Source organism: Mycteria americana, chromosome 21 (assembly GCF_035582795.1).
Source record: "Mycteria americana isolate JAX WOST 10 ecotype Jacksonville Zoo and Gardens chromosome 21, USCA_MyAme_1.0, whole genome shotgun sequence".
NCBI classification, from domain to species: Eukaryota; Metazoa; Chordata; class Aves; order Ciconiiformes; family Ciconiidae; genus Mycteria; species Mycteria americana.
In genome coordinates, this window is record NC_134385.1 from 7,106,368 (window position 1) to 7,129,317 (window position 22,950).

General features: G+C 44.2%; 1 protein-coding gene across 8 annotated transcripts in view; it reads left to right on the plus strand.

The window, feature by feature from the left end:
- Positions 1-22,950, plus strand: part of HIVEP3 (HIVEP zinc finger 3) — a 275,758-nt gene that overhangs the window by 164,233 nt on the left and 88,575 nt on the right. For 7 of the 8 annotated variants that reach the window (XM_075522545.1, XM_075522548.1, XM_075522544.1 and 4 more), the window contains one exon: positions 9,668-9,762. The exons of the other annotated variant lie outside the window; for it this stretch is intronic. The gene's annotated coding sequence lies outside the window, so the exon portion shown is untranslated. The remainder of the gene's footprint in view (positions 1-9,667; positions 9,763-22,950) is intronic. 8 annotated transcript variants of the gene reach the window in all.

Sequence of the window (22,950 nt, forward strand, 5' to 3'; positions counted from 1 at the left end):
AGGCTGGATTTGGGATGCCGATGTGCCATGATGCCCAGATGCGGGAGCATCTCCTGTGCACCACAGCATGGGGGGAGGACTGCGGGTGGGGAGAGCCCCTGGACCCACCGCTGCTGGAGGAGCCACCTCCAGCCAGGAGCCTGCTCTCGGGGTTGCACCCTGGCTCCGCACGCAGAGGAGTTTCTGTGCCACACCTTTGTGTGCGGTGAAGCATGCCTGATGTGCAGGCAGATTTTGGGGAGAGAAGCATACAGTATGTAACTGCAGGGAGAGGATGGCATGCAGCTGGAGCATGCACTTCCCATGCCACGCAGCCCGTGGACCCAAAGCTGTTGTCATCCCATGTCCAGAGACAGCGGTGAGGATGTTTGTCCTGCTGCTGCCAGCTCCCCGTCAGTGCTGGGCAGTCTCCTCTTACTGTAACGTACCAGACAGTAACAGAGTGAGTGATATGCATGGGCTGTGCTTAACCAAGTAGTGTGGTATTTCTCACAGATAACATTTCTGCATGGATACGGTAACAACACTGTTCACAAATCGGGAAGAAACTTCCAGAGAAGTTTTGAAACTCATTTTATAGGTGCAGCACAAAGCAGAGAGGTCCTGAGCACTTGCTGAGGCTGTGAAGCACTGGCATTTTGTGCAAACATTAGCTATGAACCCTCACTAAACTGCAGTTTGAGCTGTTGAATTTCCCCAATTCCTCCTTAGATGTAGAAATAAACCTAATATTTCTCCTCTGTTTGTGCTTCACGTACTGGCGGACGGGGTGTGTGTGTGTATCATTATTCCTTGTCAAGCAGCTGATCTGACCCAGTGCAGAGATTGGATTATGCCATTGCTGCTGGTTGGAGCACAAGGACCTGACACGCTGTAGGCACGTCAGTTCATCTGTCGCTCGGCAGCCTGTCTCTGGAGGATGCAAAAAGCTTTGCAACACATCAGCCGTGGGATAAACTTCTTCCAGTCTGGGCATTCATGTTCATTGTCATTAACCACTTATTTATAATCAGAATAACACCATCGTATACTAGAAATGGCTCATATTGGAAAAACTGGCCTCGTGGTCCCAGCTTGAGGGAGCTTACCGTCGAAGGCAAACCTCAGAGGGAGATAGTGCATAGACAGGGGGAAGAGAAAGGGTTATGGTAGCCGGGCGGTGAGGAGGGTTTGCTAGCTTTCATGTGTATTTTATTTGTGGTACTTAAGAGTGCTCTTTTTCATTGGCATTTGTGGAGAGGCTGATACCGGAAAGAGGAAAGGAGGTTTTGTCTGTGCTATACATATTTGATGTTTTGCATTTTAATAATTACCTTAATAAGTTACTCAAACTCGCCTCTCACTTTATTTTGGGATCTCTGGAGGCATTCTGTTTGCTTAACACTCTTAAAGTCTTTACAGCATTCAGCAAATGATTTATTACTATTGATTTATATGGCACCCAGTATGAGCTTCATGGCAGTGGTGTGCAGAAATTATGGTTCTTCCAGGACCATTTCACCCACCATTGAAACAGAGACTCCTCTGGTTAGCAGGAGAGTGGAGAGCGAGATGGACAGATTCGTACAATTTGATGACCTCAGTGATTAATTATTTATTGAGCTTTTAATTTTGCATCCATCATTCTAGCTCTGTCTCCCCTGACTTCCCAGAGTAGTTGCAGAGGGAGGTAAAGCATCAACACATACCTTTAGAGGGGGAGGTCTGCAGCCCAGCTGTGCCGTGTTAACCCCTGAGACTCTGGAGAGGAGCTAATATCTACGCTTCCCCTGGGTATTCGAGTCTGTAGAGACCCTTAGTTTTAAGCCTGAAGAGCTGTGTTTTCCCCAGTACTGTGAGCTGTAGGGCAGATGATGGTGTTAATCCATCCTGGCCCTGGAGCTGGTGTGTGCATAAACCTCTTTTTCCTCCAGCTCTGGACAGAGAGGGGTTACCATTGTTTTTCTTAGCATCTGTATCGCTCGCAGCTCGGCATGAAAACTCTGCTTTCCTTGGGTCTTCATGTTTCGGGGCTTCCAGAGGATACCTGCAGGTATCAGGAGGGCAGTTTAAATGCACAGGGAGCTGAGGATGTTTTGTCTTGTTTTTTTGGCTTTTTCCTCACTCTTTTGAAGGGTCAGGGGTGGCCTCAACTGGTAGAAGGACACTGAGGTTTAGGATAATCTGGTGCTATCAAGCATCAGCTTTCACGGATGTGACTTGTTTCCTTCCCTGGCTGTGTTGTTTTGCTCACAGATTTGGGATCACTGTATCTGTGACCCAGAAGGGAATATCTCATGAGATATTCCTGGGATTTTCTTCTTCCCTTACAGCAAACGGCACTTATGGGACCTCTGCACACCTCATCATTTCCAGAACCTCTGGGATAGATGGGAACTTGTGTGTAAGCCCCAGAGCTGCCAAGTCTTCTACACTTGTGCTTGTAGTTATTGGCTTTTATAGAAGCCACCAGAAAAATATGCAGGACAGGAGAAAAGGTGATCTTGTGCTTCCGTCCAGCCCCCAGCTGAAACTATGCAAGATCTGGGCATGGTGGAGTGCACAGAGCAGCAGTCTAGAACCGAGCAGACCCGGTCCCTCTGCTTCATCCACTGAAAGCATGAGGTGCATCTGTCCCTCCAGCTCCCTGATGCCTCCCACTGCTATAATGGGAGCAAGAATGGTCATTCATCGTTTTAGGGCAAAAAAAGCACAAATCATTGAGGAGTGTACATTATGTGGACAGATCCTCCCACCAGGTTGGGATTGTTCTTAAAAGGTCTGTGATGGGGGAAATGAAACAGCGAATAAGGAGCTTTTTGTAGTAAAAGTGCTTTCCTCCCAAGCTGGACAAGTGAACTGTTGAGTCCGGTTCTTCCATCCTCTGCTCCTAAGGGATGCTGCATGATCCCTGATGAGTCCAAGCAGAAAAACACGATCCATGTGCTGGACTTGTCCCACAGCCCACTTCAGGCTGGTTCAGATCAGGCGTCAGTGCCGGGAACAGCACTGTGGGGGCCCCGTACAGGGAAAAAACATGAGATAACCAAACCTCTTACCACACACTTTCTTTTCCCCTTTTAGAGCTACAGTATTTTATTGATGAACTGGGCTCATTTGCTCCGAAGGATCCACTTTTCTCTTCAGTCCATTCCATTTGGTGCTGTGGAGAGAGCTGATGGGAATCGCCACGATAAAATTTTAATTAAATGCCGGGCAATAATTTGCAGCAAGTAAATTGTGGTACCTGCAGTATGCTGTTGACATCTGTTCATAGGCCCAGAGGGCCATTAGTGACTTTGAGAACCAGGAGAAAAACACAGGTCCACTTACCTTGTTTTTTATTCTTTCAGTCCAGGGCAGAGAGACCTATTATGTTTAATATTTTATAGCAGTGCATTGTTGCCATCCTTCCTGTGAGTCATTTTTCCACAAGAAACCTGTGCTCGCCACGTTATTTAACCCCTTTAGAGGGTTTAAAGGCAGATTGTAAATCTTCTGCAGAAATGGTCTTTTATATGCTGTGTTCGTGCCACTGCATTGCTGCACAGTGCCAGGAAGCAAAAGCTGCTTTAATATTCAGCCATCTGCACTCTTGGGGGAAGGCCGGCAGCACGCTGGAGACTAGCACAGACGTCCCAAAATCACTTGGAGGCTCAGGCTCGGGTTTGAAGCTCTGACCCAGGCTGCACTCCTCTTGCATGGCATTGTTTTCCCCCATGTCTGAGTCCGCTGGAACCCCAGATGGAGACGATGATATTGAAAACCCGCATCCTGGAAAGGAGCGTTTTCAATGCGATGGTGTGAGGATGTTTGTCCAGCCTTGAGATGTCTCAAGTGATGGGATGACTGTTGGTGGAGGTATTTCCTAATATTCATTCAACTCTTCCCTTTCCCTGTTTTGCCCCATCCCATGAAGATGTATATGGCTGTGCAGGTACCTTTGGACTCTCAGTTTTCATGTTCTTGCAGACAGTTGTGTGCCCCCTAATCCATCTCCAGTGGCTTTGCTAAATGATATCTTGCGGTCTTTCCAGGTTTTAGTTTAAGAAAATGACTCACTGATTGGTTTTGGGCATTCCTTGTGCTTTCTCTATGTTTCTGACCAAAGAACCTGGACCTGTGCACAATTATATTTTGTTTTACTGATTTTCAGCAGAGTTCCTGCTATGCAGCCTTATAGGTTTGAGGACAAAAATACACGAGTTTCATTTAAATAACTGTAGTGGAAACTTTCTATGGAAAGAAGATACCCCAAAAAGCCCCTGAAAGAACAAAGTAATTGCCTTACAGAATGACTTCCTTTTGCTGCATTGTTTTCCGTTTGCATCAGCCGTTTGTCTCCTTTGGGCTGTGCAGTTGTGGTTCTTCGGTGTGTCATCCAGCAAAAGTACAGCAGAACTTCTGTGCACAGAAGAGAATTGCTACTTTTTTTTTCTCTGTCATAAGGCAAAAAACCCCCAGCTGTGCTTTGTACAAATTGGGTTTGTGACATGAGTGGAATTTAAAAATTACACTTAGTCTTGGACGCTGTGCTCAAGGTTACACTTTTGTGTTGTCCTTCAGATGAGAAGGTTGAAGCAAGTGAGTAGTAGCATAGAAATTGCTAATATATGGGAGCTTCTTGACCAGTGAGAAGAAACTAGTGTGGCATTTCAGCATGTGCAATGTGGAGATGTGCTTCTGACCATGCTGTGGCAAATAGAGCTCATCTTGTCATAGGGTAGCTTTATCAGGCTGCTAAAGCCTTAAACCCCCCAGAAAGTTCTGTTTTCTGCTTTGGACCTCAACATGACTGCACAGACTGTTGCAGGGAACTGCAGGAGGTGTGATCTCCCCCCTTGCTGGTGATGGGGTGGGAAGGGTGGTGTGAGCTTTCTGGTTGCTTGCTCTTGGGAGGACCCTGGATTTTTGCATTTTGGAGGCTGGAAAGTGAAATTTTTCATTTCATGGGAAGATTAAGCAAAGATTTTGAGCTTAATGAGTCATTAGTACATATGTTTGGCCATCTTATTTTTTACTGAAATAACTGCCTATATGATACTTTCTGCTCAGAGATGGAGGCTAGTGTTCTGCAAAGAGATTCTGTTTTCTTTTTTGCACTCTTTTCTATAACTGATTACATCCTAAACTTAAGTGTCATGAACTGCTAGTTCAATCTCAGTTCACAGCCTCACTCCACTTCCTTTAGTTCGGCAGACTACTTTTACTCTGCAGAAGTGTCAAAAAATTAAAGTGCCTAACACTTCCCCATACCTGTGACTCTCTTCGCTTCTCTTAATGATTTCTAAAGGCAAAGGTCACGCTTTTTAACATCTTGAAAAACTTCTAAAATACCATACTGAAGTAAAATAAAACCAATGAGCACCAGAAAAGTGCCACATGAATAATTTTTCTGTTGTTCTTGATACACTGTGGATACGGCTGTGGGAAAGATGAATGAATAGCTGTAGAAACTGCCATAGACACTATGTCATGCTTGACAGCAGATTTCTTTTGAGAACATTGTGTTTATAGTGTGTATACAAAACTTGGGAAGGGGGGGGCTGCAGATCTCCTGAGGGTCTTCAAGTAAAGACATTACCGTGCTTATGATGCTGCAGCTATCTGCTGCATTGTCTGGGTTGGAGAGGCAGTTTCATGGATCCCTGCCAGGCTGGAGAGGTTCGAGCCGCCTGTCTGAGGAGGCATGTCCTGTCCCCAAAGGTAGGTGACTAATGGGGTTGCATCCCACTCTTTCATACCATCTTTTTGCTGAAACACTTGGTTTGAACTTGCAGTAGCCTGCTGAGCAAATTCCCAGAAGATGAGAAAGACAAGACCTTCTGGTCTTCTTGGTCTTACAAAAAGCTACGTGGAAGGTCATAGTTTAATTGATAGTTAGTGATTTTATGAGAATACGGAGCCTGGTAAGGTCAGAGGTGTGTATTTGGAGGAGAATCCAGGCAAATTTCCTTCTCAGCTGCTAATCGCTGATTTCAGAGCACCACAGACTGCTGGACTTGTTTTTCCTTTTCATACTTGTTTGTGGCTTGCAGTATCTTATGCTAAAAGTGCATCTTGTTCACCTCAGACCACAGCTTCAGGCTTCTGCATGGCTTCTTGCTTCCCGCCTGGGAATGTGAAAGCAAATGGTGATGGTGGGTTTGGAAGAGGTGCATGGAAAACAAGAACCAGCTTGGGGAGATTGTTCGAGTTTCTCCAAAGCAAGAGATTTGTGCTAAGTGGTAGGCTGGTTTCACCTGAAAGCACCAGCTCCCCACGGGTGAAGGGAGTTAGCCCAACCTGGCAGTGTGGTTAGTCCATCATTATGTGGGCTTTAGTTTAATTCCCTGGAAGATGACAAGAAAGTCCTGGTTAGGCATGATCTTAATCTTGACATTGATGTTAATTAATCCTGATTCATTGTTATAAGACTGTGAGGCCAGGCAGGAAATGAGCAAAAAGCATTACTGAGGGGAAAAAAAAAAAAAAATCTCTGATTTCACACTTCAGGGTGTGGGGAGGCAAAGCTTTGAAGATGCTGTGTTCTTGCTGCTGTATATTAACTTTTCTGGTTTTGGCTCATGAAGCACTCTTTTCCCTCAACCTTAGAAGCATCGGATGTAATTAAGCTCAGAAGCAATGGCCCTTTCCAGCTCTTTCCTGTCAGCAGGGTGAAATAGCACATAAATGGTGGATTTTATTTTTTTTTCTTCTTAGTGGGTGAATAGCCACTACAGAAATTTAGTTCCTCAGTGCTGTGTTACCTCCTGAGAACTGTGGCTTTGCCAGTACCTGTTCTCAGCTGCTGAATCAAGACCTGGATGCTTTCAGTTGCTCATTTAATTGGCTGCATCTTGTCCTGCAAATCCACTTGGGATGTAGCACTGGTGGAGGGAGATGGGATGAAATCCTGCCAGCAGCACTGCAGAAACCTACTACTTCATCAGAGAGCAGAGCTAAACAGTATGTTATCGCCCTGTTCAGAGTCATTGCAAAGGAGACTTGCCAGACGTCTCCATGCTAGACTGGTTGTGTGATTTACAAAGTTGTTTTCACAGAATCACAGAATCACAGAATCGTATAGGTTGGAAAAGACCTTTAAGATCATCGAGTCCAACCATAAACCTAACACTGCCAAAACCACCACTACACCATGTCCCTAAGCACCTCATCCAAACGTCCTTTAAATACCTCCAGGGATGGCGACTCAACCACTGCCCTGGGCAGCCTGTTCCAGTGCTTGATAACCCTTTCGGTGAAGAAAAATTTCCTAATATCCAGTCTAAAACATAATATCCAGTTTTCAACACGAAATAGATATTTTTCATCTAAATGGTTTTGCAAGCTTTTAGTCAACAAGAAAGGAGAAGCAGCAAGGCCCTTCCCTGTCTGAAGAGGATGGCCAGAGTAGTGAGCTGCCCAGTGTATCCGGTAGTGCCACTGCCTTCCAGAAATGTGTAGTGAAAAGTCATAGGACTCTGAGCCTCCTCTGGCTTAGTGAGGACAGCTTGGCTGGGATACAAATTTTTAACTTGTGTTCAAATGCTTTCACAGAGTCATTGCCTGGAGATAGAAAGCATGCAGCCTTGTTAGAGAGGGTGATAACAGCTACTTTATCTCAAGTGCCTGGACTACTGCTTTTTTCTTTTTTTCCTTTTAATCTGATATTCTTTGTTCAAAACCCAGAAGGGGCAGATGCCTCACAGTTAAGACTGATGTAGCTTATCAGTAGAAGTCTGCCTGCTATTCCATAGGATGCTCCCGAACTAAATTGGGATAAAGGTTGGAGCGTTAGCTTGTCAAAGACAGTGCGAAAGGAAATCTGTTTAGATGTTTATGCATCAGCAAGGTGGCAAGGCCAGCATTTATTCCCATTGGCATTTCAGCTGCTCTTTGTGATTAGAGATGCACTGGAGAAGCCTCAGCAGTAGAGGAGTGACGCGACAGTAATACTCTGCTAAAGCCAGGGCAGTTTTGCACTGGCTAGCATCGCTCTGTGCTTCTGAAATGCTCTCTTTATTTTATTGTTTGGGTTTTTTTAACATTCCTATTAAGATGAAAATTCACTTCTGTTAAAAGCCTCTGTAATGCCTGTTCTGGCACTGAATTTTCCTAGCTTATCTACAGCCAGGTGGCAGCGAGGGCTTGATAATGCTGGGGGGGTAGCAGTGGCTTCAATGAGCTCCTTTTGGTCTCTTGAGATCATTGGTGAAGATCTCTGCACAGACCAGAGACTGCCTGTTCACTGGGTGTGCAGAGGGAAGATTTTGTGGCTTGGTGGCGAGGCTGGACCAAACTGTCCCCCTGCCACTCGAAGGAAGCTGTGAGACCCTTTGCCAGCCCAGGTGAGGTGCCTGTTGCAGCCTCTGCCTCAGCAACCTGCCAGATTGGGAGAGCAGCTTAAAAATATTTGCTTTCACTCATCAGCCATCAAACTCCTGCCCTCCAGCCCTATCGTTATTCTGTGCAGGTTATTTCTAATGAGAAATTAGTGCTCTGAGCATTTATGCTGCAGTCTTTCACCTGCGAATGAATATTTTGCATGCCATGTGGGAAGGCAGATTCATGCAAAAATAAAACTGTTTTGAGATCCTATTACGTACTGCCACAAGCAGGGCATTTGCAAATATTTGAGCGACACCTCTATTGAATATACTTTAATATTTCCCTAAGTAGAAGGGTCATTTTGAGATTACGCTACAGGACAGGGCTCTTCTTTTATTGTGGCAGATCCTCTGTATGACATTGGCACATGACTTGGTCTCTTCAAGTCTCTGTTTCTTCTCCACAATATTGACATAATAATATTTCTTTCCCCTACCTTATCTGCGTAGATAGGCAGCAGTTGGGGAAGATGGGCTGCCTGTGTGGATCATGTGGTGGATGGGGCCATGGCCTCCGCTGTCATAACGTAGTTAATTAATTAGATGTTGGGTTACGTAGGTTCAGCTGGGCAGTCACTGGGTTGCTTCCTAAGGTTTTTTACCCTTTGAAACAAAGAAAATTAAGACTTCAAGGTAGAGCTGCCTCTTCCTGATGAACAGTGCCTTAACTTCTCTGATCCAAATGTTGGAGAGCCCACAGCTGTCCTTGAATTTCTCTCTCAGTGCTTTTCTTCCGTTAGTCAGGAAACTCTTCCTGGTGTCTAACCTGTGTTCCTTGGTGCAATTTAAGACTATGACATCTTGTGCTACTCTTGATAAGCCAAGAAGATACTTTATTCCTTTCTGTTGTGGCCCTCTTGAGGTGTTTGAAGACCATTATGATGCCTCCCTGTCGTCTTTACTCTTTAGTCCAGATGAATGTGATTTTTTTTCACTGGTTTTCCAGTCTGTGCTTTCTCGATCTCTGATCATTCTTGCTGTCTTCGTTGGGACTTTCTTTACAACTTTATTGAAATGCAGTGTCCAATATCAGAACTTCAGTAGTGCTATATAAATGAAAAGTTCCCTTTGTGTATCTGGTGAACAGTACACCTCTCTACGTATCACAGTGTGATGTTTGGTTTTATTGCAGTAACATGACTGTGTTCAGCTCCTGTTCAGTTTGTGATTTATGGTAATCCTGAGATCATTTTCCAAAAAAAATAACCTTTGTGAGCTCATATGTATTTCCCTTGTGACCATGTCATTGATTATTCCTGTCTTAGCACTGTTCACCCATCATTCCTGAATTGTCTTTTTCTTTTTCTTTTTTTTTCCAGACCATTTCTACAATTTATCAAGATCATTTTGAATCCTAATCCTGGCCTCCGAAGTACTTGCAGCCTGTCCCAGCCTGGTATCAGCAGCAATTTTAGTAAGCATACTGTGTTCCATCATTCAAATCATTTATAAAGATACCACATTGTGCTAGAGCTAGGACACCTTGGACACCCACTCGATACATCTTTCCCTCTGGCAGTGCACACTGTGGCAGCATCCTGCAATGCTGCATGCACCTTGCAAAAGGTACAAAAGGCAGTGCAGCTCCCTGGGATGATGAGATTTGTATCCCAAAGCGAGCGATTTAATCAGCCCCTTTGAAGATTTGTAACGAGAAATAAGTTTTTTGCCATATCGGTGCCTGACCAAGGCTGGTTATGTGCAGGGCCAGGAGATTGAAAAGTAGAGCTATGCTTTCTTGGAGTATCAGCAAGTCAGCTTTTCCCCCACATATTTGTTAGTTTTCTTTTTTCCTTTGTTCTCAATGGAAAATCCACCTTCCATTCACACCTTGTAGCTTGCCCTTTTGCAAATACCTGTTTATTAAAGTGTTTGGGGCTGGGACCCAGAGGGAAGGAAAGCAAACGCAGTTTGTTTCATGACTTACAAACTGAGGCGGCAGTTGTGGGCGATGGTGGGGATGCGTTGGACCTGCTGGGGGTACCTGTCTGAGTAGGTGGTCTATGTCCTTTGCTTGGATTTTTGCCCTCGGGCTCAAACGCTGTGTTTCTGTATCAGTGAACTATCACATAGGTTCATTTTGGTGGAGATGGCAAAGGGTGTAGTATTCCAGGATTTATGAATTCCATGGGGAAATAAATGAAGCTTTATAGGCCAAGCTTATATTTATAACGCAAAGGGGCAGAGCTAGATGCTGCCCACAGAGACCAAAAATACAGTGGACTGCCACTGTTTGTGTCCCTGTAACTGTCGGTGTTTAACAAATAAAAAATGAAAACAAAAACGGTGGAGGGACCCCAAAGGTAATCAGTTGCAAATGAACTCAGACGAGAATTAGTTTCTTCTTTCTCTCTCAGAAGGAGCATAAAGCTGGGTTTTGTTGTTAGCTGCACCTAAATGTATATGTGTTTGTCAGAATAGCTTTTGGTTTCAAACCTTGTCTTCTCTGTAACATCTGCTGTTTCTGGAAATTTAAGCTTAAAAAGGAATTCCTACTTGCCTTTCACCTCAGACTTCACAGATGTGATAGTGAATTAGGATTTCCAGCACCTGTGTCACAGGGCCAGAAATACTATTCCCATGTTGTGTTGCAAAGGGGGAAACTGAGGCACGGGGGGCCAGTATCGTGTTAGGCTCATAGAGCGAGCCCGGATGAGAAATGCTGATTCTTGTCCCCTCCTCTGTGACCTGTATGTCTTTCCCAAAGTTACAAGAATTTGAGGAGAAATGAAGTTCTGTGAAAAAGGACTTGCAATTTGATATTTTCAAGGACTTTAACTACATAAACCTGATTTACTTCGGGGGAAAAAGCCTTAAATATCCCTGTAGAGAGTACATAATGTGAATGATTTTGTATTTATTCATTGCATTTCACTGAGTGGATGAAATCTCTCCCAACCATAATGGAATTATATTTGGATGTGCTGTCTAGTATGGTGGTGTTAAAAGCAGGTGCACAAAGGGAATTCTTTTTGGAGAGAGGGGGAAAAAAGCTTACGGTACCAGTAAATGATTCTTACCACTGCAATAATCCTAATCAGATTAATTAGGATTAATTTAGCTGTCTGGCTTTTATTTATGTGAAATAAAAACACATCTAAGGAGTTTTGTTTAAAACCTTTATGAGTTTTAGTAGTATTTTTGACTTGTTTCACATGGTGCAATGTATAAATCTCTGGCTGGTCAGGCTTTTAGAGAGAATTATATTGCATCCAGCATTTAGAGCCAGCCATTAGTTCTTCATCTCCTCTTGCATCTTTTGTTGTCAGTAAATCCATCTCCTGTCACCTTTCCCATATTGCCCATCCATAGGTGACCCAGCTACCCCTGTGCTAATGTCTTCAAGCATGTTTCTTCTCTTCTTACAGCTTCTTTTTTGAGAATTGTACCAAATCTCCCCTCTGGCAGCAGCCTAGTTCTGCTCTTGATCTTCTGGTATGGCCAAACCCCCTGTCTGTGTAGCATCCTTGCCCCATCCCACACGTGGCTTTTTCCCTCTGGAGCAATCCTTCTGTAATTTTCCACTTGTGTGTCTCGCCAAAAGTCGTATCTTTTCTCACTTGCATATGCCACTGACTTTTCCCATCACTTTTTTTTTACTGCTTCTTTCTCTTACTGTTTTCCATTTCTGAAAAGCTGTTCAGATTTTCACAAAACAAAACTGTATAGCATTGCATATGTGCTTGCCCATATGTATCTGCACATAGTGAAGGTTGCAGAACAGTATCTGTCAAATGAGGTAATTTTCCATCAGATTCATCCCTCTATTCTCATTTCATATTTATTCCTTGGAAAGCTTCAATCAAAATATTAAGATGACTTTGAGTTTTACAAGTCTGAAAGACCAGAAGGTTTTTCCTGTGAAAATAGCTGTGTGGATGCTATGACCATTACTCTACATCTTCATCAGTTAAATGGGAAGGTTTGATGTCGTGGAGCCACAAGCAGCAGCCGAGGCTTCTCTGGCAGAGGCTTCTCTGCAGAGTCTCTTCCTCATCACTTTCAAATCTCATGTGGCTACTGTTTTCCATTTTGTTTTAATTCAGCTTTTCTTTTCTTACTTGGTTTCACAGCGCCATGAACCTCTGGTGTTTTTGAGGTGTATCCTGCGCGTTTGATCTTGCTAGGATTCACCAGTGTCCTCATTGACGAATTTTCCTGTGTGCTTTCACAAAAGGGCAAAGAGCACGAGGAAGTGCAGAGTAGACACAGCACGGCCTGTGGAGAAGTATTTGCTCTTGGCAGAGACTTTATCTGCAATGGTTTTTGGTGGACACCTGAGGATGTGATGTCCTCTCAAGTCCTTGTGTCAGGAGTCTCCTGGAGCCTATTTCGGGCAAAGGGCACCCCGTGGTGTTGGTGCTGGGGGTGCATGTGTGCAGGGATGCACACTGCTGCCAAGGGCTGTTTTCCTTTAGTTTTCCATTACTTTACTGGTGCAGAAGGGTGTACTGGATGTGCCAGATCAGGATACGTCCTCAAGTCTTTGCATCAAGGCCTGGTTTCACAGTGGCAATGGCGTTTCAAATCAAGAGTCCACATTGCATCAGGGTCCGTTTCAGACCCAGGGTTGGCTGTCAGAAACCAAACCCTTCTCCAAGCTTACACGCAGGTTTTTCTTTTCGCTTTTTAGTGGGAAGTATGCTGTTATTTCCAAAATCTTCTTTGTCTCATCCCTTTACATTCCTCTCTTTAAGCCCTGGCATCTTATTACGTTGGCAGTGAGGTGTTAAGACCAATTTTGGACTTCCTCCTCTCCTTCTTTTTCAGTGTTTTCTCTCAGCTTGGTGGCATGCAGAAGTCCTGGTGCAGGGTGTGAAGTGCCTCTCTGCACAGGAGTGCGTATCACTGCTTTTATGTCATCCTTTACCAAAATAGAGAGGCGATGTTTTTTAACAAGGTAACACACACTCTATTTTAAGCTGCTTCTAAAAATAAATTCCTGCACAAGTTGGTGTTGTGGCAGCAATGTTTTACATTTTAATTGGGGCTGTTTTCTTAGGATGATTCATAGAAAGATGATGAGCTTTACTAGTTTTACCCTGGGGTGAAACAACGTAGGTGAGTTGCTGATTGTACGTGAAGGTCTACGCAGCCGTGAGGACTTTCCCGATTAGCTCTACGGTTGCTGGCTTTTCCCCTACGGCTGAAGTGTCGTGTTAAACACTGGACAAGCTCTTTCTCCTGGAGGTGCCTGGTAGCTAATACAACACACTCTGTATGTGGACAGTGTCCTGCAGTGCTTTGGAGAGTTGATGGCATTGTCACATCGAATGAGAAATAATGGCTAAGGGAAGTAATGAGGAAAGAGATGGTTCCTCTGGGAAATAAGGTGGAAATTTAAAACTTGTTGCATGTGCTCAAAGCTACAGGGAAGAAGTACAAGAGCCAGAGATATTGGGTGAGGTGGAGGCAAGCATTGCAGAAGTATCTAGAGAGCAGAAGATGACTCTTGCCTTCCCACACTGTCACTGCATATTTCAGCATCTTGGGGGGAACAGCTTCCTTGCTGTAGCTCCCAGCACGTGGGACAGGTTTGTTCTTTTTAACGTTAAGAAGAACAAATCTTCTTTGCTGAGCTACTTCATGGTCACCCTTGCACAGCCAACCATGTGAGCAGCTCACAAAGACCTTTGGCCTCTTGTCCAATGTCTCAAGGTTGTTGTCTTGAAGTCAAGTGTCTTTGAAAGGCCAAATACCTCGAGAACTGTGATCTCCAGACTACCAGCTTTGGGACAGCAACACTGAACAAATAATTGCCACGTTGAAGGCAATGCCATCATTTGCTTTTCCTGTAGATTTGGAGCAGAGCAGCAGTAGGCTTGGCTGTGTCTGGTTGTGGTTCATGTCAGCAGGTCTCATAAACAGCAGGTGACCCAGTGGCCATGGATTTGCCACCGTGGGCCTAACAGCTTCAGGGGATAAAAGAGAAAGTGCTGCTTCCTGTAGGGTGTTCACATGAACGATCTAGGATTGTGGAAGACGTAAGGTCGCCCTTACTCCACCCAGAAAACTTGCTCTTGTGCTGCCAGCAATGTGTCCAGCGCTAACAAGCTCCCTGCTAGAAGCCAGGTTGTACTTGGCTCCTTCCTCTTGCAAGAACCAGCGTGTTCTGTCCTCTCGCTGGTGCACCTCAGCAAAGGGAAACACAAGTTGAAGAAGACCTGTTTGCTCCTGAGATGCCCAGTCGTGTTTCAGGGTGACGTTGTACCAAACTTGGTGTGCACAAGAGAAGAGCCTGTTGCACAGAAGTGGCAAAAATGACTTTTCTTCTCTTCCGGACCTCTGCTGTGGTGCAAATGTATTACAGAACATTAATACTTCATGGGAAGACACAGAGGAGAGTTAATTACTTAAAATGATGACTGTACTGGTATCCTTGTGTACCACAGATGGCCAAAAAGTCCTGGCCGTATGGAGATGTGCATGTCTCACTGCTAAACAACAGGAAAGCAGATCACAGAAATGAAAGGTTGTGTGATCATGTTCGTAAACCCACAGTCTGATCCTGTTCTCTTTGAGGTCAAAGCCCTCTCAGTGTCAGAGGATTGGGTGCTAGTCTGTAATCTTCCACCTCCTCTCCTTCTCATATGAATATGCCTTTCACAGCTTGACAGCACCCTCAAGACCTCTTGCTTCCTAGAGCTTTCTGTGGTGGCATTAACCTGCAGTGCATTGCAGTGAAGTAGACAGTGATCCTCTTGCCTTGGAAGAAGTGATGAGGCTCCACCACACAATTCAAGGGAAAGATTGCTGCATGGGAAGTGGGAGGAAAATATCATTGCTCGTGTACAGCATGGTTCTTTAGAATGGAAAAAAAAAAAAAAAAAGAGAAGCTTATCATGATAAAAGGAGGCAAAACAGGACGTCTGGGCTCAGCTCTGATACCGGCTTGTCATGCAACACTTCTCCAAGATCCTGTGTTTCAGCCATAATACAGGAATGATGCATTTCTATTTTTTTGAGGCTGTCTAGGATTCGCTGGTGTTGGACTTGGGATCCTGGGATAAAACATGCTTCTCAATAGATTCGTTAAGTTTAGAACTGCAGTAGGGATAGGAGCAGAGGGTCAAATGAGGCCTAATTCTGATCTTATTTCCTGTGCATTTCATGAATGGCTGCCTCAAAGACAGCAGTCATGCCAGTGCAAAAACAGTTAAAGAAAATCAGAATTGTTATCACGGCAAAACCGTGCAAAGCGGGACCTTTGCTGAGGCTGAGCAGAGGCGTATTGTTTTTACTTGCAACAATACAGGCTTTTTAACCTGGTGTTTCCTTCATTTGTCTTCATTAAGAAAATGACAATCGGAGTGAAAATGAAATACCCCAGGGAAATAAAAACCCTTCAACTGTTGATTAGATCTGCCCAGCACTACAGTGAAGCCCTTTCAGATAAGTTTGTTCCTTGTGTTGCCTCGCGGTGGAGGGAACGAGATCATCTGCAGAGCATCAAAGCGAGTGAGCTGGCGAGATAATGAAACCAGTGAAGAAGTGGGAAGAGCCCTGATCTCACCTGTCTGCACTGAAATTAAGAGTTTTAATTGGCTCACTGGGATGTGGGGGGGTGTCAATGGTAATGTTTGTGCCGCCAGTGCTGCTTGGTCAGGGGTTGAAGCAATGCGGGGACTGGGGGAAGTCCCGCTGCCGCCGCCAAAGAGTTAATCCCAACATAATTGTCTCATTCTCTTTCGGAGAGGAGTTTCTCCGTGGCAGCCTGCAGGGCCATCGGGTAAGACGCGTGATTGTGTGTTCTGGCAACTGCTTTGCAATGTGAAATAAACACCCTTTCGTATAATAGCATTCATTGAGCATTGTGCCTGGGAACTCATCATGACACATGTCAGCCTGGGGCCGGGGAAGCTTCCTCCTTTTGCAGCTCAGCAAAATATTTATACAGTGTCTTCTAGTAAACCAGTTCCTCCATGCTGCTGGGGGAAGCAGCTCCAGAGCTGTCTTAATGGCTGACCTTGCTCCGAGTCCCTCCTAAAATAGCGAGTGCAGCTCAGCCCCGGTCAATCTGCCAGCCAGATGGAACAGCTACCAAATTTGCTTCCCTGTTAGGTTTACTTTTTAAATTGCTATAATAGCCCTGCAGATTTATTGTTGCTTTAAGTAACTGGAACATAGCTTTAAAAACAACAGCCCGCATACCCAGTCCCCAAGCCGTGCATTGGCGAGCTAATAGGGAAACTGCAGGGGCTGATGGTTGCGTTGTGTTGAACTTTGAGTCTCGGGTACTGTGTACTCTGTGATTATTAAGCCCTGCAGTTGCTAAGAAAAAAATAATCTTTTTTTTTTTTCTTGTTTGCAGTATTTAATAATAACATTTTAAAAGTCTTGGTGCTACAGAAAAAATAATACGAATTTTGCCATTGGCGGATAGCCAGATGTGGGTACTGGAATGTCAACTAGTTTGCAAAGAATAGAAATATCTCTTTTTTTCCCCCCTTTGACCTTCAGCACCGTAGGGTCTCCATGACCAGAGAAAATTATGATGGTTTCTGGCTCCTGACCATTGCTGCTCATCAAAAGCCATTCCACAGTGTCACAGTCAGCCTCTGCAGACCGCAGAACCAGTTGCAGCTAGAAAGTTTGTGTAAGATGTATAGAAGGCTGATTGAAAAGAAGTATGTTTCCAAGAATTCTCTATGTTTTGGTTTGTGTAAGGTCTAAAATTTAAAACGTGTTTCTCTTACCCCAAATAGTTCTCAAATAGTAATTGTAGGTGGGGAATTACAACATATATGGCTGGTTTTAGGAAGGGCCCACAAAGATCTGATCTTGGCTTGTGATAGTCAGGGTATTTCTCCTCGAAGAGTAAAAATTCTAGTATTTACTTTTATAGATGCAGGGTTTGGGCAATGAAGCCAGAAAAAGTAAGCCTAGAAAAAAGGAACAGAATCTTAGCTGAGAAGAAATCAGTCACTGGAACATCTTAACTGAGAGCTGCTTCTTCTACCACCATTTCTAGTCTTTAAATCAAGACTGTTTTCTATTTTCCTAAGAGATACTGAAGCTCAAGGACAAGTAATGAGCTTGATGCACAAATGCCTGAGAGATTCTGCAACCTGTGATTAGCAAGAGGTCAGGCTTTATAATTTATCATGCTGTCTTCTGGTCTTAACATTTGAGGACCTCTGAAGACCATGTCAGATTGTGGCATCACGTTTTTAAAATCAACCTTTTAATCTTCTTTGAAATGCTTATTCCAAAAAATCAAGGGCCTTGACTACCATATAATTGTTTTCCTGAAATTCTCTATCTGTAGTGCCCCGTAAGTGTGAGCATGAACGTTGTTTGCTCTTCAGTCTAGGGCTAAGAATAGGAATTCCCAAGACAAATGCTGGACTAACTGCACACCAGTTTGTTGCTGTTAGGACTTGGCATCACAGAATAGCCCATGGAGCCCCCGCAGGTCATAGTATTTGGTTTGCGAGCTGTGCAGAAGCTCACCGTGAAAACAAACGAGCTCTTGTGCAATTATCATGCAGTTCATGTATTTTTAATTTAACACTTTTGCATCCAGAATTGAACTTCCCTCTTTTTTGGCTGATTTTTTTTTTTATTTCTGGGACCTTTCTCTTAAACTCCAGGCTTGGTTGTAAGAATGCCACTTACTTTTGCTGTGGGAAGGAACAGTATCTTCCAAACTGACTTTTAGGGGAAAAAAAAAAAAGGCATGCTTCTCTTTTTATGGGTGTGTGGTCAGATTGCTGCTTGTCTGCCCAAGCATCCTCTCTCTGCAACGAGAGCAGGGCCGTATTTATGGCTCTCCTCCCCCACAATCCTGGTGTTCATGAATGAATGCAAAAGACTCGAAGAGGAAAATTTTGCAAAGCAGAAAACCAACATCGCAATTTTAAGTTCCTCAGAAGAGGGCTCCTACCCAGATGGCCAATTAATTGCTTGGGTCCCTTCAGCTTTGGGCCCTGTTGGTTTCGGGTGAGCAGTTCTGGTAGGCAGTGGGGCTTTGTGAAGCCCGAAGGATGATTCAGCATCTTCCACCCCAGCTCAGGTCAGGTGGTTGCATCTACACCATTCTTGTAGCACCACCTTCTGGTCTGCAGCCCTGCACGATGGAGGAGCCATGGGCGACACAGCAAGCGTGTTGGGAGGCGTGCATAGAGGTGCTCTCCACTAGCTGCAGCCTGGACCTAAAGGAGTGAAACGCCTGGGTGGCTTGCGGCCAGCTACCGAAGTGGTGGGGGAGTTGAGGGGAAGTCTGAGCAACCTTCATGCTGTGTGTTTTTCTGCAGGGTTTCCAAGCCCTCAGGGTGCTGGGCTGCGACTGGGGTGCTGTATGTTGCGCACCAGTAAGCCAGTTTGCACAGGAGGTGTGGGACCACATCCTGCCCCCCGCTGCGGGGCACACCCCACGCACCCAGGGTTGGTGATTGCAACTGAAAGGAAACATGCAGAGAGAATTACTGATCTTGCAGATTGACTTGCTGAGCAAGGGGTGAGCGGCAGAGAAAGTAGAATATCTAGTAGCTACCTGCCCTTGTACACTGTGCCGCGGGGGACTTTCCTCCTGCTGCACGTCATTTTCCCACCCCGGCGGCGCAAGAGCCGCTCATTTCTTTTCATGACTTGCTCTTGCAAAAGTTGTAGCATTATTGACCTGCAACAGGGCGGGTGTCGCTGAAAGCACACCTGGGTGTTTCCAACTATGTCAACTGGTCTATTTAAAGACATGAACTCTTCCTCCGGACCTGGCCTTGCTGTTTGTTACATTAACAAGAGATCTCCGAGTTCCTCTCCTTAACAAGCTGTGACTGGAGCCGTGTGTCCAGGGGCATGCAGAAACCTCATCCAACACCTTTTTTGAACCTGTCCCCTACTGTTTTATACTTGTACTGACATAACTGTCCTGTTCAGCTGCCGAGCAGACAAGAGACAGCCTCTGCTATCTGCTGCCTAAAGCCAGTGAGTAGCGTCTGCAGAGACAGCAGCCGTAAAACAGACCTACACCAGTAAATGAAGGTCTGCTTCATTCCTGTCAAGGCCTGTAGCTATTCTTTTTTTTGCCTGCTAATTCTCAGGCATAAAGCAGGAATGCTGGCCCCTTAATAGATTTTTTTTTTTTTAATATATTTTTCTTAACCTTTCCTAAAGAGGCTGGAGGCAATTTCAGACTTGCCTCATCTACAAACATTGTTTTGCACATTGAGGAGAAGGTAGAGACAGAAGTCTCATTACAACACTTGGTGCTTCTGTACAGGGCAGTTTTAACAGGCAGTCGTCTGGCTGTGGACCCAGCAAAAATAGCTTGCTACGAATAATCAAAGTGGTCTTTATGTTGAGGTGGAGGTAGTCGTGGCTCGTTTTCAGTAGCCGTTTAAATAAAGAGTTCCTGGTTAGAGGTTTAGTGCTGTCCTTTGTAGATGGTATGTTGCAAAAAATTGTTGCTACTCCAAAAATTGTTGATACGCCAGGAGAGCTCATTGCGAATCCAAACGTGAGGATTACTAGATCTAACCAAAGCACCTGGACAAAAATTACAGTGTCAGTACTCTCATAAACTTCTCTTGTTATTTGTCATGCTGCTATGGCATAGTCAGGAGGAGAGATGAATGCTGGCTGAAGATCCATTTTGCCAACAGATGTCGACTTGATGGTTTTAAGTGATTTTTTTTTTTAAAGTAGCCACTTAATCTAAAATTCAGATGTGTAGCTAGTTGTGATCTTTGACCAAAGAATTTCTTGCTTGCATTAAAATAATGAGGGCTTTTTGTGATCTCTTAGCTGTTTAATCAGAGATTTCATCTTAGGTGATGTTTTTTGAAGCATTCTTCCTCCCGAGGCTTTGCAAAGCAGGAGGCTTTTTGGATCAGTAGCTGAGGCACATGAGTAATTTCGGGATCTAGGTTCTCTGCAGGTTTAAGATCTGTTATTTTAATTTCTCAGAAAAAGGTAACCTGCTTTTAAAGAAAAAATTCAGGTTGGAAGTCTTAATGAAAATCTTTGTCCATTTTTTCTTGCCAAAGACATTTCAATTCTTTTAAAAATATTACCAAATAAACGTTTTGAAGCCTAACTAGTTTCTGTTGAGCCCTGTGCTAAGCAGGAGGCATATGATCTCAGATTTCCTGGATGACTATGCACATGGATATACCCACCTTCTTTGCTGGGGATGTGGGACCAGGCTTTGAAAAATATCTCTTTGCCTTGAAATGTTTAATATTTGACCTCCATGTCACTTCCTTAATGCCATTCCAACTCAAAGCCCTGATGAGCTCAGTTGTGAAGTGCTGAAAGATATTTTAAAGGTGTCTCTGGTCACCAGCGTGAGCTCATTTCTAATTAAACAGAAGCTCACACTTTATTTCATTAGAAGCATAATAATAAATGTACACATAATTGGCTGATTCTTAATTCATTAGCTATTAGAAGCAAATTCCATAAGTCTATTAGGATTAGAAAGTGGAGCTTTGTGTCACTGAAGTGGTCTCATTCTCCTGATCTACATTAAGATGTCATTTTGCTTGTGGCTTTGATATGTTAGGATAATTTATCCGGTCTGTGGATATAGTACCATATACTACTACTATATAGTAGTAGCATATACTATATAGTATATAATATATATATACTATATACTATATGTAGTAGCATATACTACTACATTTCAGTTTCTGCTGAAATATTGCCAGAAAGTTAGATCATACATAAGATCCCTTTCCCTTTGATTTGGGGTAAGTTCTGTGACTTCCCGTCTGCTTTTGACAAAAATGGTGACTCTCAATGTCACCTCTCAATTCACCAGCTCCATCTGCAGGTACCTTCACCAGACAGATTTCAGTGGCCAATTAAGTACTAATAAAAGTCACAAAAATGGAGTTGCTTCTCGTGAATACCACATTGTCTAAGTAACTGCCTTACAAAAGTAAACAGCTGGATGTAGCAAAGTGAAATCTCACACATTAGCTCTTCCTTCGATGTGTTCAGGTGGCCCCAAACAAAGATCACCAAAGCCATTCCCATGCTGTGAAGTTCAGATGTTTTTGCATAGTTGATTGGGAGTGGGATGAGGCTGTAAGCCTCACAGAGCAGATTCTTCTGGGGTTGATCCTCCTGCTCATCCTTCGCTCCAAGTCCATGCATGACCCACAGCTGTCGGACTAGATGTTGTGATGGACTCATACAGCTTTGTACTCCAGGTCTGCATCCTGAGATGTGTTCCTGTTTGGAGCTCTTAAACCTTTACAGAGATAAAGAGAAGGAAAATGTAAGGAAGTGGCATTGTCTGAAGCAGCCTGGAGGCTCAGAGCAAGGAAAGGGCAAGGTAGCATCAGGCTTCTTGGTTTTTAAATTGGCTTTTAAAACTAGGAATGCCTGTTACATCTCAGGCATAGGCAGAAGTCTCCAGGTCTTCATTTTGGTACAGAATTGTTCTTTGTCCTGCCGCATTGCCGTATGCTCAGTAAATTTGTCCCACCAATGCAGAGAGCAGCTTCCCCATCCAGAACCACCTCAGCTCTCCAATAGAGCCACAACAGTCCATTGGAAGCAGCAGATGCTAGAGCAAGTATTTGATCTAGCTGCGTCCCTGTGTAGGAGTCAGGGATGGGGAATTTTTAATTGATACTTTGATCCAATCGGATCTAAAAGAGTGGAGACTCTCTGGTGCGGAGGAGATCCTGTCTGGGGTGGTGAAGACATGGAAAATCCTGCTCTTGGTTTTCTTGCATTCCCCCAGTGAGTGCTGGTGCTGTGGATTCCTGAGGAACAAGTTTATGAGGGGAAAACCAGGAATAGATGGACACAGAGCTGCTGGGGTCCCTACGTAAATATTTGCATTCATCTACAAGAAGTATCTGTTAATAAGAAGCCAATTACCTGGAAATTAACCAAAACACATTCTGGTTCTCATTAAATGCCGCTCCGTTTCACTGGCATAAGGTGTATTTTTGTATGTGCATACAAGGGAGTTTTGTAGAGCTTGTGATGACAAAGAAGCAAACACTGTCCAGACTTGATTCTTTTCTTCCTACAAAGCTAACAACATTCCCTCCAAACTCAGTCATGTTTTTTCTTTCTTTCCTGTTAAACATATATCTTGATTTAAAATTATTTCTGCTTTTTGTGACTTGGCTTGGCCTTTACTGGCAGTATGAGAGCTCTAAAACGTGACATTTCCCTCTGAACCTCCATGCCATTGATGTGAGGAACACCAGGGTCTTCCAATGCTGACGTGTCCTCACACCCTTAGTAGCTGTTTGCAAAGAGCTGCGCAGCCTCTAATTTGGAATCACTAATGTACATATATGTATGTGTGTGTGCACAGACATCTGCAGTATATATATTATCCTTTCGAACTGAGGTTTGAGGCACATTGCTGGGGAGGAGAAATTGAATGCACCATCTATTGCAGCTGGTTCCGAGTTCGTTGGTAGGTCTTCTTCCATCTGCCCAGTTGCCAATGCACGGCATTTCACAGCTCCGCGTTGTCTGAGAAAATATTTATCTTGAGAAAAGTTATGTTAATTAAACTGAGTCTTCTACCAATTCCCCTGCCACATAATGAAAACACAGAAAAGTCTTTATCAAGGAAGCTTTTCAAGATGAGGGTGGCATTGGGGACAGGCAGGCACTTGCTCAG